This window comes from Falco rusticolus, chromosome 5 (genome assembly GCF_015220075.1).
Source record: "Falco rusticolus isolate bFalRus1 chromosome 5, bFalRus1.pri, whole genome shotgun sequence".
Lineage (NCBI taxonomy): Eukaryota > Metazoa > Chordata > Aves > Falconiformes > Falconidae > Falco > Falco rusticolus.
The window spans coordinates 55,308,462-55,326,050 of NC_051191.1; the positions used below are offsets into that span (position 1 = coordinate 55,308,462).

Here is a 17,589-nt window from a genome sequence, read left to right on the forward strand (position 1 = left end):
CTTGTTGGTGAGCCTCCCAGTCAGTGGTAGAGGCTTTAGGGGCTGGTGTAAGGCTCTGGCAGCAATATCTGATTTATCAGCCCTGGGCTACAGGCCCTTCCCATTCCCCGTGGTGGCGTGCCTTTGCCTGCCTTTTTTCTGCTAACAGCCCCCTCCCGTTTCCCCCAGCTCCCGCTCTGCAGTGTAGCAACTGCTTTTCCTACTGTACAACTCCATCTTCAGCCTGCTGCTCACTTCCCTTTGCAGTATGTCAGCTTGTTCTTGCCTTCTCTACTTTTCCCTATCCAGCTCTTCTCTACTGTTAATCCTCCCAAGACTTGTGAACACAGAACAGATGTAAGAAACAACCAGGCAACTGACTGAGGTGCCCCGAGACCTCTGTGCAGCTCACGTTTCCAAACAGGTGGTTGGCCAGCTAGACCAGGAGTATTTCCCTGCTGTCATGCTGACACTTCAGCCAAATTTCCACTTCTAGTGGGAAGGTGTCTGGCTTCAGGCTGGTTGACAGGGATGTGGGCTGATCTGACAAGTCAGGTGGCCAGGTGGAAGGATCATACTGGTGATGCTTGCTGCCTGGTTGCTGCTGGAATGGGTAAATTCCTCTTGGGATTGTGCTGCATTGGTGGGTCCTGAGGGCTTGCAGTGCTCATCAATGCAGAAATGGAACAGTGGCAACTGTTCAATGCAAGACTGTAAGTGGAGGGTTGTTTTACAGCAGAAGTGGTTGATACTGGTGGATCTGGGTTTGGCTGATAGCAAAATAAATTTATGGGCAGACTGGAAAGCCTTGTATAATGTGGAAGGTTCACACTGTATTTTTTTGTACCGTGGCTGTTGATAATGAAAATGCCTATCACAGCAGACACCAAGCTAGTGTGTTGCCTGGTGTGTTGCTGCTTCTGAAGCTTAGATCTTTGTGCATGCTTGGGTTCACTTCTGTACTCTGCCTGCTGCTGTTTCTTACCGCCTGAGCTCAGGGACCACTTGAACCTTCACCTTCTTGCATCTGCTCTACTGCCATCTCCTGATAACGTGCCTGGTCTCTTGTTTCCTGCTGTCGCAAGGGCCTGCATAGGCTCTTGGTTGCATGCCAATGGGCTCTTCATGCTGTCCCTATTTACTCTGGTTTATCTCTTCCCACTCCTTTCCATATTCCTGTTTCATTTCCTTTGCTATGGGTTTAACGTTCCAGGTTGTGTTGGGAGACTGGGTTGAGCCAAGATGGCAGAAAGAGGGTGGAGGGGAAGAAGGGGCTTAAACTGCTATATAAGAGTTTCTGCCATCAACTCAGTCTTTAATCTGTTGGTTATTATGGACCTAGCTTAATCAACTGGATCTGCTAGACAAACACCAGGTGATCTGTGTCCTGCCTCCATATTCTACTCTGTTTTTCTATTTTTTCTTTTTTCCTGAAAATTAATAGGATTCTGCCCTTTGATGATTAAACATCGCCTGGAGTTTTGGAATGGATCAGATGCGTCAATCAAATGTTACCACATTGCACCCAAAGAGAGGAATGCCATCCAGCTGGGGGTAGGGTCTGATTTTTCTTTGCCCCCATCAGTGTCTAGAATTATTGGAAACCTTTTTGTGTTTTTAAATGCAAGAATTTTTAGTAGAAAGTATTAGTTTTCAAATTTAATTACTTTATTGTGTGAAAATTTGCTTTTTTTATTGGTATGGAGCAATGTTGTGCCTCTTTATATTCAAAATATTAATAATCTTGAAGCCTTGGTGGGCTTTAGTAAAGAAAACATTTCAGTAACTATGTCAAATATTTTGGGAGGAAAATTTTGTGTTTTAAATGAAAAGTAAATCTATTCTGATTACTAAGAAAGATGAAAATAATTTAACTTTTTTCAGAAATGTAAAAGTTCAGGTAATTTGTTCAAGTTCTAGAAATTGACGTAAAACAGACTAATGCCTCTGTACAAACTGTTCCCCTTGCAACAGGGGAGAGGAGGCGAATAGATCAGTAGGAAGCAGCATCTCTTTGAGTATTACTTATGGGTACTTGGCCAGGTGGCAGCAGGTACAGCATGAGACCTGGAATGAAACAAAAGGTTGCGGGGAGAATGTGAATCTGGAGCCTCACATGGGCTTAAAGCACAGGTTGCAGCCCAAGCGGCAAACTGAAGTGGATTTTTGGCTCCCTTCCACTTGCCTCTGCACAGCTACCCATTATCCTCTTGCTGGTATGCCACTTGGCTGTTTCAGCAGAGATGCTGCAGAGACAAAACACTTATCTGGCTCTCAGAAGTGGGATGGACTTTCCAGGTCAGGCATGAGAAGATGTGTTAGGGTTTGCGTCCAGAAGTAATGCTGTTCCAATGTTGCTCACTTGAAATCCGAAGGGCCTTATGCTTCATGTCTATTTCCTGTTCTTGTTAAAATTGCTTTTGCTTTAGAAACCAAGGGTCTAAAAGCTGAGGGGTTTGACAGAGCGTGCTGCAGAATGATTCTTTTCTCCTCAGTGTGTAAGTTTCCTGAATGAATGATTTTGAAGTAAAGTAGGATTTCCCTGCAGAGCCTGCCTCTGTTAAGTCTTTAGACTGTCACAGCAACAGCGAGACTACTAGTACAATATTAATAATTTATGTGTCCCCCTTATTTTGGACCTTTGTCAGTCGTTTCAGCCTCGGCAGGCTGGGAGAGATGAGAAGAGCACGTGTAAGTTTTGCTGCTGTTCTCTCTGTATATGTTCTCAGGGTAGGCAAAAGATTTTGGTCTCCAGAGAATGTCTATCTGGAACCTTTTAGCAGTGCTAAATTTACAGAAATAATACCAGAAAATAGCATAATGGTGTCTCATTTCAGTCATCTCTGCATAGGATTGTACTGCTTTCATTGGATGTCTGCAACAAGTGTGGTTCAGATGTTCCTGGGCTTTGCCTGGTTGCAGTAGGTGAGGGGGAGGTGAACCTTTTATGGGTCCCTTCTGCGGGATGAGCCCAGCCAGGGTTTTGCTGCGTGTGTATAATCAGCCCCAAATGTTTTTGTGCTGCTGCAGCTGCACATAGCTTTCTTCAAAACTGGGCTTTGTGTCCTTCTCTCCCTCACACTCTTCTAAAGGGAAGGAGATGGTCAAGTAGTTTGTGTGTTTCCTGAGCAGGTCTTGCTTGAGGTGCGGAGTAGAAGACACTCTGAGCCAAATGAAAATGGGCCTTCAGAAATGAGGCTGACTAGAGGATGTCGCCAGAGAATTCAGTCAGCTGGTTTAAATACAGTGTGTTAGTGAATTCTAGAGTTAACTGTTGCAGGCTTGCACTTGGTGTTAGCAGTCATCTGAACACCTTCTAGCTTGGCTGTCTGCTGGGTGCTTCTCATCAAATCCTGTTGGAAGCACAGCACTTTGTTTTGGGGAGTTTTGAGGGGCCACTGGTGTGGTGTGCATGAACTAGTTGATGTTTTTTGGCGAGTCTGTGTTCTTGCAGGCAGGTCCTGAATGGTTTGAGTCAGATCAGTCTACTTTGAGTGTATTTAGCAAGCATGTTGGTAGTTTGCAGGAAGTTGTAGAGTTAGCTCCGATCTGTTGCTCATGGTCCAAAGTGGCTGATTCACCCCAGACAATGGAGGACCCACAGGTTCTGTGCTGCTGGGTCATGGATGGATGGCACAGTCTTGAGAGAGGAGAGTGTTCTGCAAAGAATTTAATCTGTGTGTTAAGCCTGAAATAACTTTACTGAGGAAAGACAGATTTCTAGAGGAACTGTTGGGGGAAAACTAATGTTTCTGTAAAACTGGATTATATTGTTTCAAATTCTGTTTTTGAATGTCTTGGCTTGGAAAAAAATTTGGCTCAAAAATTGTGTGTGTGCAGAAGGATCTGCAGAAAAATTAATGGATAAAAAGAAACTTGGCTTGATTGTTTTGTGTTGCATTCATTAAAAGATCTTTTCATTTGAGACTGCTTTTTTTGCCATGGTTTGTACCTTTGTAGTTCAAACATACTGTCCTCCTGGATCCTCTGTTTTGTTAAGTCTCCCTGAGAGCTTGTATGTGCAGTTTGCAGAAAACAAGATGTGACCAAGTTAAGGTTTCTTAAACTTAAATTTTAATACTTAAAGCACAGTACCAAATGGCTTGGCTGCTGGTGAATGGTTATAGTTCAGAAACTAAGATGCCCTGTTGAACTTCAGATGTCTTGGTTGCAACGAGACTTGTTTTTTTCTTTTTTGACTGATAAGGGGCTACAGCGTTACTCCTGGCTCTAGACTTTTGTGCTTTGTCTGATATATGTGTATTGGTAACAAAAGACTTTGCAAAGCAGCACTGATTTCTTCTGCAAAATGGAGAGAATTGGGAAGCTGAGTTGGAAGACTACTTTCCCTCCTCCCCCCCCCCCCCCCCCCCCCCCCCCCTTACAAGAAGTTACTTTAAATAGGGAGCTGTTCAGCAGGTTGCAAACAGAATTCTATAATAAGATCTCTGTTCGCTCTCCCTACTTCTTCACATGCAAAGTTGTGGCTGTAATTACATGACAGCTGCCCTCTTGGCTGACATGCAGCAGATTGAACTGGGGATCTCCAGAGCTAGAAGTGTGAGCTGCTACTCTGTGAGCTGAAGCTCTATAGCTGGAGGCTGTAATGATCTATATCCTTCATGACTGATGTAGAAGGGAGCTGCAAAAAGCACTTGCTGAGTTATGGTGCATACAGGATACTCACTGTGTTCATGGTTACTTCCTGGGTGTAGTGGAAGCTTTCTCTGAATGGTTTGTGATAATTGTACAAACTGTTGTCAACTCATGGTGCTTTAAAATGACAGTCCATTTTGAAGCCTTTCTACCTTAAATAAAATAACTTTACTAGCCTGTTAGTCAGCCACAGACATTTGTGCTGTATGTGTATGTTATAATGAGTGAGGGACCCTGATGTTACTGAAGTCCTTCGACTCTAATGCACTGTAAGTAATTATTGCCAATATTAAGTGCAATATGAAAAATTTGACAGTACCCATGATGTTTTAGACAAATTTGCCTTTATGCTTTGCCATTACAATAGGTTTTTCATACATGGCACCATGGGAGCTTTGTAAAAGCAAAGGAAGGAGAAGCTGGAATTGTTGGAATCTCTCCTGTTTCCCAAGGACCAGGAAAACCTGAGCAGTGCCAAAGTTTGTCAGGCTGAGGAAAAATGAAGGGAAGCAGAACCATATGGAGCTTCACGAGTAGTGTCAGCCGTGGGTAGCTTCTGCAACCAGTGTTGTGGGAGAGGGGGAAGTGTGTTACGAGTTGAGACATTAATTTTGAACTTTGTGATGTTTTTAACACCTCCTTTCCCTCCCATCCCCAAACAAACAAACAAACAAAAATACCCCCCCCAAAAACGAACCCAAAAGGGAGATAGGCATCTGCTAGCTTTAAATGGGGCAAAATACGCGTTCCTGTCAATCTGCACAGTTCAAAACCAAGCTGATCTTTCCCCCATTAAAAAAACATAAAAAGGAAATCTTTAAGGGAGGCAATTGAACACTGAATAAAGTCAAAACTGAGGCAGTCTCTCAGACCTGACGCTAAGTTAGTGCCAGCCCAGTGTGTCAGAAACTTACTTGATACCATATATATTATTAACAGAGACATCCTCTGCTGTAAATTAAGATAATCTCCATATGTGTTAGGTCATGTCAAATTACACAAGTCTGACCATACTAAATCATGATTTCATTGATGCCCTCCACCCTAGTTGCATCCTCCACTGCCTTTCTTTGCATGAGTTTATGCACACAGGGTTAGTATAAAGATACTTATAGCATGGCCTAAGAAATTCCTTTTACCTCACCTCCCACCTCACATTCCTGTCCAGTACCACCGCTGTCATCCCACTGGTTGTGTGGATGTAACCATTGGTAGGACTATGGTATAAAATACATCAGTGACCTAATGTGGGTCAAAAGCCCCATCCCTCCAAATATGTGAAACGACCCAGGCTACAAGGATCTAGTCTATGGTGCTGCCTTGTGAGCAGCCATGTTGGCAGAACTGGGGAGGAGATGTTGCAGGAGGGGCAGAGGGAATTTCTTAAGTTGGTGTTACTCCAGAAAGAGGCATCTTGTGGGACTGGCCCCTTCAGGCCATTTCACCAGTCCTGGAGCTTGATTCTCTACTGCCTGCCCCATCACTCCTTGCAGAGACAGTGGGATGAAACTTCCCCTGCTTCCTGTGAGAGCCTGTTTCACAGCCTAATAGACTTCACTGTCAGGAAACATTTCTTGATTATGTTTTAATCATGGGTGTCGAACTCCTGGTCCCTGGGACGACCTTAGCCTCTGTCAGATGCTTTCCTTGCATGTGCTGCCTGGAGCCTGTCCCCCCTCCTCTGGCATTTATTACAGGCCTGTTTCAGCTGCAGGCAGCTGTACCTTGGCTCAAACTTTGCTGTCCTTAGTGCTGCTGTCAGAGGCCGCTGCAGAAGTACGGAGCTGGGAGCCCACATCAAGGGCCCGAATTGCAATCTGAGACGGGCTCGTCACTTGGAGTAGGTTTTCAAGAATCCAGGCTGCTGGCGAGCGAGCAGATCCAAGCTGAAGCAGCATTTGTGTGCACCTCTACCTTGGATAGAGCCAAGTCCAAGGAATCTGTTACAGCATAGCTATCCCCTGACCTCATTACGTTGCTGTCAAACTTGGGAGTGCAGGTAAGACTCCAGTATATTCCTGCAATCAGTTTAAAGTAGGGCTCTTGATTTCTTTTACATCTATCTTGAAGCAGCTAGGAAAGGCAACCCAGCAAAGCTGTTTGTCTGCGAGGCTGTGGAAATACCAACCATGAGGCTCCGCAGTGAAGACTTTGCAAACAGTGTATTCAGTTTGGCAGGCATGGGGAAAGAGTCTGCCTTGTTACCCCTTCAAGGGATGGCTCTCTCCCATGGCTAATGGCAGTTACTGCTGGGTTGTGGCTGTGAGAGGGTGGACAGGTTTTCTGGGGACAAGAGTGTGTACCCACTGTGTCACAGCCCTGGTATGCTGTATAGTCTGGTTGCACTCGAGGACGACTTTTTTTTTTTTTTTTCCCCCTAGCACATAACTGCTGTTTAGTGTGTGTGGAGTTCATGTAAGTCTTTGCTGTCTTCCAGGTCTCCTTTCTTTGTTGTGGCTTGCTGAGCCCCCTCAGTTTTTCGTATTCCCTTTCCAAGGTAGTATGATTAGAGGAAGTTTTGGTGTTGCAGAGGCGAATACATCTTTGGCTTGTATCATATCATCATGAAATCAGGGCTATTTTCTGGTCTGCCTAGTATGGTCAGACATTTTGCTTACTTTCCTGTCTGGTTCTGTGGTATTGGTAGACCTCATTATGTGATGTCTTTTTTAAAAATGGATATAATTACTCCAGAACCAGAGGGACTATGAACTGTTTGGATAACAACCCATTAAACTGTTCACACTGGCATGGTTGTGACACTAGAGATTTGAAGTAGCTTCCTTACTGTTTTTCCTGATCCTCTTCTCTGCACCCAGGGTGGACCCCTCTACATCCCCATCCTACCTCTGCATCACCCAGTTCATGTCCTGACTCCCTTCTGCTCCTGACGATGCTGCCGGGGAATTACTTCTGTGGTGGTCCCCACACAGATTCCATTTCTCACCTGCCATGGGTTCTCATCTTCCTCCTTGCTCCTCAGAGGTCTTTGTCCACCTTTCAGTGGTGCTTTACCATCATCAGCTCTTCTGCATCTTTGCCTTTCCTGACTGTACTGCCAGCTTCACAAGGGAGAGCTTTTTGCTTTCCCCTATTCCCATGGGAGAAATAAAACTTGTGTCTCACGTAGGGGTGCATAAAAGATGGCCGCACCCTCACTAGATTTTTGGGGTGTTATGCCCCATTGGCGCAGGTCATCTCTTTCCAGCTAGCTATGCATGAAGTATCTCTCTTCCCTTATCTTTGTTTTCGTGGGGTTTGCATGCAGTGGCTGGCTCTTCTGGGGCTAAGTGCTATGCCTGTTGAATCCGAGGGTGTAGTTTTATGAGCGTTGTTTTCAGCAGCCCCTGCTGCTGCTCCTGAGCTGCTTGTTCAGCTGTGCCAGTGCAGCTGAACACTGAACTGGATCAGGGAATTGATCTGGATTAAAGTAGCCAGGGTGGAGAGGAAAGCTGCTTAACCCAGTGATTTGCCCAAAGAAGTACTTGAGAAACTACAGTTTAAGGGCACTTTGACTTGATAGTCCTTTGCCTAATAACCCCCTGGTATAGAAATCTGTTGTTTAAATGTAGAGTTGCTGCCTCTGCCCTTCAAACCCTCCTCCCAAACTAGTAACACCAGCAGCCACCTGCTTCAGGCTTAGAGCAGCTGCTTCAGGGTAAGATGCACTGTGCAGCCGCTCAGGGAAGTGTGGGCCACAAAGCTGTTCAGAAGGGTTGAGGACTCCCTAGAGTAAAAATGGACATGTCAAAGAGTGTGCAAAATCATTCTTGTTGTACAAATCTCAGACTTAGAAAAAGCTTCTTGCTTATCGTAATTGCTGGTCTGGTTTTACCCTGAGCCTTATTAATGTTCCAGGACATTGCTGTGTCACTATATTCTGTGAAATATAGCATACCTCTGGATGCTAGCTTGAAACTTTGAAAATGCTTGCCCCTGCCCGGCTCCGCGGGGCATGTTTAACCTGCCCCATCCCTCCCGAGCTGCTTGAGTGGAGCCCTGTCTGGTGGCTCTGCTACTGCTCTTCCACTCGCCTTTCACGCACCCTTCCCTGCCTGAGCTGTTCATGTGCTCTCAACTTCACGCTGTCCGGGGTTTAATTTTTGTTTAAGATCTTCGTTCCTTTAATGACAGCAGGAACCGAAGGCTGTTCTCTGTGGGGGCTGTGGTGCACGGCTGTGCTTGAGGTAATGAGACTTGATGAAAACCTCTTGTTACTGTGGCAAGATTTCTTCCTTGTCTGTGTTTAAGCAGGGGGGGTGGTGGTGGTGGTGAGAGAAAAAGTGACAGACCCTGCTGGGTATGTTAATATATTTTTAATGGCTTCCATGTGGCTAGCTGAAGACTTATTTGTCCAGCTTGCAAGGAAAGTGGAGCAGTGTATTATTCTTGTGCACCTCTGACTCAGCTTAGCCAGGAGTTGAAATGGGAGAGAGGGAGGGTTGAGTGAAAATTTCACAGAAATCCTGATGATATAAATGAAATCTGCTAGAGATGGAGGGTAGTTGGCAGGGAGAGGAAGATTGGATCCCAGATACCTCCTCCCCTCCTCAAATCTTCCTCTTTTTCTGGAATATTCCACTGTCTGTGATCATCAAGAGAGCTACTGTCTCAGACTGTGGTATTTCTACCAGTGGTGAGGAGAGAGATTTTTCTGAAATAATTGCTGTATTTCTAATGAGAAACAAAAGGTTTATGCTACAGTGGCGAGCTGGGGAGGGGAGGGAGCTGGCGGGGTTGAAGAGGGAGGTGCAGGTGGGGGGGTACTGGTCATTTTCCCCTTCCAGCCCTAATGGGCTAGTTAAGCTGCAGGCAGGATGAGGCTGGTGGTCCGAGCTGGCTCCCCAGGGCGATGGTGGTTTTGCTGCTTTCCTGTTCCAAATGCATGCAAAGCGCTGCTGGGGCTGGGACAGCTGTGGGTCCTGGGGGTTAGGAGCCCAGTGGCCAGGGCTGTAGTGCAGGGTGGCAGGTCGGAGCAGAAGTGTGCTTGATAGAGCTGTGAGGAGGAACACGCACGAGGAGAGCAAGGGCTGCCAGTGAAGAATTAATGCTGCATAGCCCTGGTGAGGGAGGGAGAGAGCCGGCAGTGAGGAGCCCTGGTGCTGATGCATGCCATTTAGGTACAACAGCTGGAAGAGGATGGCCCCTGTGACACATTGACAGGTTGGCTGGAAGGGGTTATGGCATGGAGGGGTACAATGGACTGAGCCCACGCCCAGCCAGCTCCCGACACAGGAGGACTAGGGGAGCAGTGGCGTCTCTCTTCTGTCTTTGCACTCCCGTTCTTAGAAAATCCCAATCGAGAGCAACATAACCCTGGGGCAGGAAGGACAGAAAATCAGAGACTAAATCAGTGCTGGTGCCAGCAACTTGTTCCCCAGGAAACAGCTACTGTGCCAGTTCTGTATTTCCCCTGTATTTAGCAACAAGCTCAGCTCTCCATGTGCACTCACGGGAGGTCTGTCCACTCATGTGCTTTGGGGACCCTCTTCCAAGTGAGGAATCCAATGCATGGGAGGCATTTTCTTGTCAAGGCCATAAAGCCCATGCCAACATCTCTTGAGACAGGTGCATGGCTGGAGTCACTGATGGGAGGAGGTTGGGAAGTCGTTTTCTTGAGTCCCTGCCCAGTCCTGGAGTAGAGTGTGTGAAAGTTGCCAACAGCCCTCGCCTGGTGTCTTGTTTCTGTGAAGTGACTGGTGCTGGAAAGCATCCTGCTGCAGATGAATGCCCCTTCTTGGTGGCAACATCTCTGCGTGTTCCTGAGGTAGTATCCCAGCAGGGTCAAAGCTGTATTTCTGTCTTTTTTTGGGAAAACTGGAAGTTTGACTGTTGATTTAGTTTTGTAGCCGAGGAGCAGTGCTAGACTGGCAACTCTAGGGACATCCTTTGTAGCTTGCCCCTGCCAATGTGCCAGATTGCCAACTCCCAGCCATACTGTCCCCTCTGATTTTTAAGTAGCACAAAAACAGTTTGTGGGAGATTTCCCTGAGGATACTTAAAGTTTCTTCGCGTTACAGGAGACTGGAAGCACATATGTTGAGTTACTGATATCTAACTGAAAGGATGGCAACTTGTTAGCCTGCCCTGACCAGGTTGCTTGGCTGATCTGACCATACCCTTATTTAGATTTAAATTAACTTTCAGCTGCTTTAGTAAAAATAGGTTTAGTAGTGAAGCAGGCAAATCAGGGACACACTGGTATTCTTTATAAATCTGTCCACATAGGGGTTTAATGCCATTTTACTTGTCTGCTTAAAGTGCTTCAGCTTGCCTCTCTTCTGTATCCCTGTGCAGGCAAGCCCTAGTTTTCAGTGAGTGACCACTGCTTTCTTAACCCAGTTTTCCAGCTGGGCTGAGGTTGCTGACGGCATCATGACTTATCCAAGAGCATGAGTGAATGTGAATTGGCACAAAATCAAAACCAGAGACCCACCAGGCTCCCGATTCTGTAAATTCTGGGTTGTTGAAGCCCTACTTCGCTTGAGTAGCCAACAATAACAGTCAGCTAATACAGTCGTATGATAGTATTTTTACTCGGGCCTCTTCTACTGATAGTGTGCTTATAAAACAATTGGAAGGTTTTTGTCTGTCTCCTTAAGCGTGCTTTCTAGTGTCGTGTCCAGATTAGTTTTAAAGATGACCCAAAGTGGGGAATGTTTGTTTTACACTGGGCTTGTACCAATTTATCTCCTCCTCCTCCCCCGCCATGATGGATTTAAAAAATGGTGCTGTCATCAAGCCTGATATATCTAAGGCTGCAATAAAGAGTAATGCATGCTCTGTGTTTTAATTTTTCGGTGGGCTTAGTTAGAGAGCTGCTGCTGAGGTATAATGGATGTTTCTGGGAGCTCTAATACTTTAATTGTAGGTAAGAAAGTTTTGAGTCTGCTGGCTGTCTTCAGCTTAAAACAACTGAATAAATACAAATCTTAGTGTAGACATTAGCAAAAGCAAGTGAAGACCAACTGGAATTTGATGTGGGCTGTATAAAATCCCATTCCCTTTTAACATCATAGCTTTCAGTTTCTCACTGTTTAGGAGGACATAAGTTCCTTGGTCTGCTGATTGTCAGTCTTTCAGCCTAGAAAAAACCTTCATTGCTAGATGGGGGAGGTAAAGGAAACGGCCAGAATTTCTGTCTTGACATTCTTTATGTAGTATGTTTAAAAAAATAAAATAAAATCCCCAAACTAAAACAAAAACCAAACCATGAAGTCACATGCACACATCTATTTTTAATTTAAATATTATTTTAAGGTCATCCCTAGCAATCTCATGCCATGAACTGCTTGCTGTACCATTCTCTCTGCTAAAATGTATTGCCATACCCCTGCTTTTCTGTAGGCACAAGGCTGTGCTACATGATTTTCTTGCTTTCTAGTTGTTTACTAAGGCAGAGCAGAAGACACTGATAGGCTTTCATAAAAGGAAGCTGTTGGGGAGGGTCTCAGAAGACCATGGAGTATCTTGCTGATGTTGCATGCAGGTAAAAAGTCAGCATGTTATTTCTGGGAGGGGAAAGGAGTCTCCTGACCAGTGTGTTTAATTCCCATATGCAAGAAAGGGAACACACAAAGCTGGGGGAAGGCAGCTGACATGGGCATGGATACCCACTGGAGTCCAGTGAGAGTGCCTCAGTGAAGTGACAGTGAGGTTTGTTCATTAATAATACTTCACCCCAAGCTTGCCCCCACTCGTCTTCTCTCACTCCTGTTAGCCCTTCCCCTTCCTTGGGAATCTGTAGTCCCGTTGATGGGAGCAGGGAATTGCAGCTTGTGAACTGCACCCAGCAGCTTGTGGTGGTGGTTGTGGCTGCTGCTAAATCAGCCAGCTGAGCACCTGCTGTCTCCTCACTAAGGGAACTGAGCAACCAGCTATTTGTTGTTAAAGTGACATTGTCAAAATAAAAATCCTATTTTAAGCAGGTTCTGCCTTGCATTCTTGTATAATGCTCTGGACTATTAAACTAAATTAAATTTAAGAAATCGCCTTCATCTCCTATACGTAGCCAGAGGGGATGGCCTCGAGCATCAGGTATGAATTACCGAAGCGCCCTGCAACCACAACTTTGAATCCCAGCAGGCTTGACTTAGCCCTGTGCGCTGAGGTCAATAAATTGACTTCCATGCAGCTTATTATGTGGGTCTCTTTCAGATGTGACCTTACTAAAACCTGGAGTCCTCTCTGGACATTAACAATCCCATGGCTGTTTCCCTAAGTATAGGGGAGGGTGTTGCTGCAGTGTCCTTGACAAAATCTCTTCCTTCCCCAAAATCTCTGCTGAGGGGGGCACATGTTGGTCATTCACCAAGCCTCAGACATGACTGCAGCGTGTTGCTGAGCGAACAGATTCTTCTGCAAGGGGCATCAAAAGTAGGTATCAGCTTCATGCTAGTGGAGGGCTAAGGCTACTAGTAAGGAGGCTCTTCCTTGAACGGGTGGTTGCATATTACACTTGATTACGTTTGTATTGTTGGTGAGATTCCTTTTTTTTCATTAAAAAAAAAAATAAAAAATCCCAGCTCTACCTAGCCAGCTGTTGTATCATTTCATAACCTCAGACTGTTTCCTTCCCTCCTCCTGACCAATCATTTTGTGTCTGTAGTGCCCTCAGCCACCACCTTCTGTCTCCTCTTGAACTTCCTACCCCCATTCTTCATATGCTTGGCCACAAGTCAACATCAAAATGCCTGTATGATCAGATGAGAGTTTAAAACCGCTGTGAGATATTTAATATATGGAAGATAAAACTGACTTGCCACAGACATGTGGGAAAGTAGGGAGTGACCCAGCATCCTAGGCTGAGGCTCCAGCTAGTGCCTGCTCTTTTCTCCCCTGCCTCTTAGCCTCCTGAGAAAGCTGGAGGTTTCTGTCAGTGTCACATCTCTGCTTCTGCTTATCTTCCAGTGCTCTTTTTCCCTGGCCCTTTTCATCCTTGCTCAGAGCATCTTGGGTGGCATGCAAGTAGAGAACGGGCCTTTGTGCCTGACACCAGCTCTTTTGTCAGGAGGGAAAGAGGAGCACTGTGGTTAGGGCACTGTCCCTGGCTTTGGTTCCCCTGTTCAGATGTTCTGCTGTCTGCAAAATGGGGCTGTTGGAGCCCACAGGGCTGGAAGATGTGCGTGCTCACAGGCTGCAAAGTGCTCAACAGCGGGAGAGGGGAAGGCTGGGGATCGACAGCTGCAGAGCTGCCCTTGCCCTGCAGTAGCAAAGTGGAATTGGCACCTTGGGCTTTGCTGGGAAGCAGAGGGTGAGAGCTAGTAAAAGATCAGTTTCTAATCTTCTGTTTTGGGGGAAACGCTGAGCAGCAGCAGAAGTGCTGGAGCTGCTGATTTACAGATTGCTGTGGCTTGGCTTAGTCTTGTTTCACATTATAATGATTTTCTATGAGCGTGTGTGTGTGTGTGTGTGTTAATGAAGGCTTTGGTTCAGTACAAGCTGTTATTACCGGACCACAATTTCTTGGTCTCTTTCACAAGCAAGTGAATTTTCCCAATGTCCTGTGTCTCTGTATGCACATGCATGCACATGTGTGTGCACTTGGGGATCTTTCAGGATGGAAAGTGCAGTGGAAATGTAAAATACTATAATTATGTGCAGCATTCATTTCTATTTTTGCTCTGCAGTCAGCTTGGCAAGTGGAACTCTGTCTGGGCAGTCTCATATCTGATCCGATCTACTTGTCTGTGCTTTTTTGCATTGTGGTTTACAGCCCTGCAATTGAAACCTTCAAGATTACTTAAAGATGGAATGAGAGTGTGCTTCCATTGAGCATTGTAAAGGCCATTTCTTCTAGTGCAAAATAATGGGCCTAAATGACTTGACAGTGCTCCTTTTAAATCCACCACTTGGTTCCTGAGGGGGCGGGGGCGAGGAGGTAATGTATAGGTCTTACAGGAATAAAGCCAGTGTTTTGTGCTCCCCTGCGGCTCTGCAGCAGTAGCTCACTGACTGACCCTATTAGCAGAGCTGTGCTGTCATCATGGGAGAGTCCGGTGTGCGGATGGGGAACTGAACTAAGCAAATAATGTGAGTTAGGGGATGCGGTGAGGCTACGGCAGCGACTGCCAAAAGGGGAGAAAATTAAATGCTGGTGGGGAGGAAGGGATACTCCCTTATAGCTCAGTGGTAAAAAAATATCCAAGTCTTTCCTTCTCTCCAGTTTTCTTTGAAGGTGCAGCCATGGGAATGACAGGTCTGAGGAGGGGCAATGCCACGCAGTGCTGTGGAAAGGCACGTGGGGGGTACACCAGAGAGATGCATGCCTCTCAGCTGCTCCTGAGCCCCTGCACCAGCATTGCTCTTGGAGAAGCGGCAACTACTACTGGACTGTCTTCTGGATGAGAGATAGAGCCGAGGCCTTGATCAATCAATCGTTAAAGATCCCACTGCACTCTTCATGAGATGAGGGGACAATAACCTCGGTGTCCTGGCCAGATTCCAGTTTACTACTTTCTGCTGATCTAAAATTTCCCCTTCCCCTCCCCTTGCTGTTTATCTTGGAAAAGTTACCATTTGCTTCCTCTCCTAATGACTCACAGGTAATGGTGCTGCCACACAACTGATGCTTTATTCCATCCTGGTGATGAGGGAATGAACCCTGTGATTTGGGGTCTTTGGGCTGAAAAAAGTGCTGTGGAAACACAACGATGTTTGGAGTGTACACATATATACAAAAGCGCTCTTGGTTACTGTTCCCTTCAGCTGCCGTTTCAGAACAGGTAAACAGGTTTTCCAGCTGCCATCTTCCAGCTAAATCCAAATCATAAATGCGCGTGTGTGTCTTCAGTGTGTGTGTGTATGCATGTGTGCGCGCAAGCCTGTCTCTTCTCCCCCCTTCCGTCTTGGAACAAGAAGAATGTGTCAAGCCCTCTGGCTGCAATCCAGGACTCTCCGTGGAACTATAAATCGACCCGTCAGGGAGGGGGAAAGAGATTAACGTTGGCCGTCTTCATTAGTGAGTCCCCAGAGGAAACTGGGTCTGCCATGAGCTGTGAATGAGACCAGCTGAGAGAGGAGGGGGAGAGTTTGCGGTTTTTATCACTGCCTCCAGAGACCCTGGAGGAGTGGAGGAAAAGAGTGTGATAGGGATGGGAGGATGTAAAATGAAGGAAGCCGGAGCTTTCCAGCACATTGCTCGCTCCCTCATTGGAGGCAGGTAGCTGGTTGCTGCTCCTCCGCGCCAATCCCTGACCCGTGAGCCCATGTGTGTGGCTGGAGTACTTGGCATGCTAATTGGGAGCAGAGAGGAGCGAGCCCAGTGGCAGTGCAATGCCCTGCCATGCTAAACAAGTGCCAGTAATTGCATTCAAGGTACTTTCATTATTTCAGATTTTTCACGGAACCAGAAAAGTGCATTTATCACGAGCGGCATAATTCTTCCTGGGCATTGCTCGGGGTGTATATGTGCTTAATTCCCTGCCCCCATCTCCCTCCTAGAAAGATGAAAGTAATTCTTGCCTTTTTTTCATTCTCACTTGCACGCTGTTTTTTACAAATAGCTTCTTTGAGCTTCAAACAACAATCTCTTTCTTCCTCACTCAGTTTATTGTATATGTTTGCACTGCAGGCTCATGCAAATACATGCATGCACTAATGCACACGTGTGCTAATTGTTGTTTTTCCAGGCTGAAGGAGAGTATGGAGGCTGCAACTGCAGATGGTAATGTTTCAGGTTCCCTTGTAAAGTCCCTGAGAGCCTGGTTTCTGGTGGTGCTCCTACCAGTAAAATCTGGTTTAAGCTGGTAGTTGTCTTCCCCCCCCCCCCCCCCCCCCCCCCCCCCCCGCCCTGCTTCTTGCAGTGAGTGACGCAGGCTCGACAGCTCCAGATAGTGATGCTCTTTATTCACTGAGCAAGCACCACACACGTCGTGGCACCAGCTATGCACACACACTGCTCTTACCAGGGTACCTAGCCATGACCTGAGGAAACTGGGGAGAGGGAGGCTTCTTGTCCGTGTCCATGTGGTCCATGTCACCTCTGCAGCGTGACAACAAGAGAACCAATTAGTGTCAGTTGTGGTGGCGGTACTTAGTGATGAGGACATAGACCTGGCTAAGATGTGAACTGAGACATCATACGTCTTCTCACTCTGCCTCCCTGTCGGTCTCTGGGGCGGAGGAGTCACACATGGGAACAAGGGAGCTCTTGGGAAATACAGCTGGTGCCTGCAGCCACTCGGGTTGCTGGAGGTGTGAGAGACCTTTGCAGGTGGTTGCAGTTACATCCGCCTGTCACAGATCTCTGCTAAAACTTGTTGCCCTCTTCTCTTCCCCCCCCCCACTATCACCACTGCATTTTTGTTCTTTTGCTGTTTTCCTCTTAGGCAACTTACTGCCCTCAACATGTGCACAGCTTCCCGTGTCTGCTATACCTTGATACCTGCAGTCCTTTGTAAAAGACAGTGCAAGGCTTTGCCTTTGCATTTGCACGCCTCACCAGTGCATAGACAACCTCTGCTGTGGAATTTGTCAGCTTCTTGAAATTGTTTTTTAACTAGCCCTTACATCACAGCTGTGACTTGTGCTTCTAGGCAGTTAGTATTTACAAAGTTAAATGATGCTGCTTGGTAGTAAGTGAAAGTAACCCCTTTTTCTGATATTGATAAACTTTTAAAAAAATCTTTGTTTTGTAAAGACCAACCCATAGCTTATAGTCCTTAGCTTCAGGTGTTTGCAGGCAGAACTGGACAAACAGCTAACGTTTGGAAGTAGAAATGTGGGCAGGAAGGAGAACAGAAAGCTGGGGCAAAGGAGCTGCTGCTCATGTGAAAGGAGAGTACTACTGGTGCTTAAAAGTGTCATTTCAGGTGAGTCAGCCCCAGAGAGTTGGTCTAAAAGCCAGGAATCCTGCTGCTTCCTAGTTCCCTTTTACACCTCTCTCTGTTCCCAGCTGAGGAGCATGCACCGATGTTTTGCCATACCTTGGAAGGAGAAAAAATAAATGATGAT

The 17,589-nt window shown here is 46.3% G+C and overlaps 1 protein-coding gene across 7 annotated transcripts in view; it reads left to right on the forward strand.

Annotated features, from left to right (window-relative positions):
- Positions 1-17,589, forward strand: part of TCF20 (transcription factor 20) — a 131,491-nt gene that overhangs the window by 11,443 nt on the left and 102,459 nt on the right. For 6 of the 7 annotated variants that reach the window (XM_037387627.1, XM_037387619.1, XM_037387625.1 and 3 more), the window contains exon 2: positions 1,424-1,533. The exons of the other annotated variant lie outside the window; for it this stretch is intronic. The gene's annotated coding sequence lies outside the window, so the exon portion shown is untranslated. The remainder of the gene's footprint in view (positions 1-1,423; positions 1,534-17,589) is intronic. 7 annotated transcript variants of the gene reach the window in all.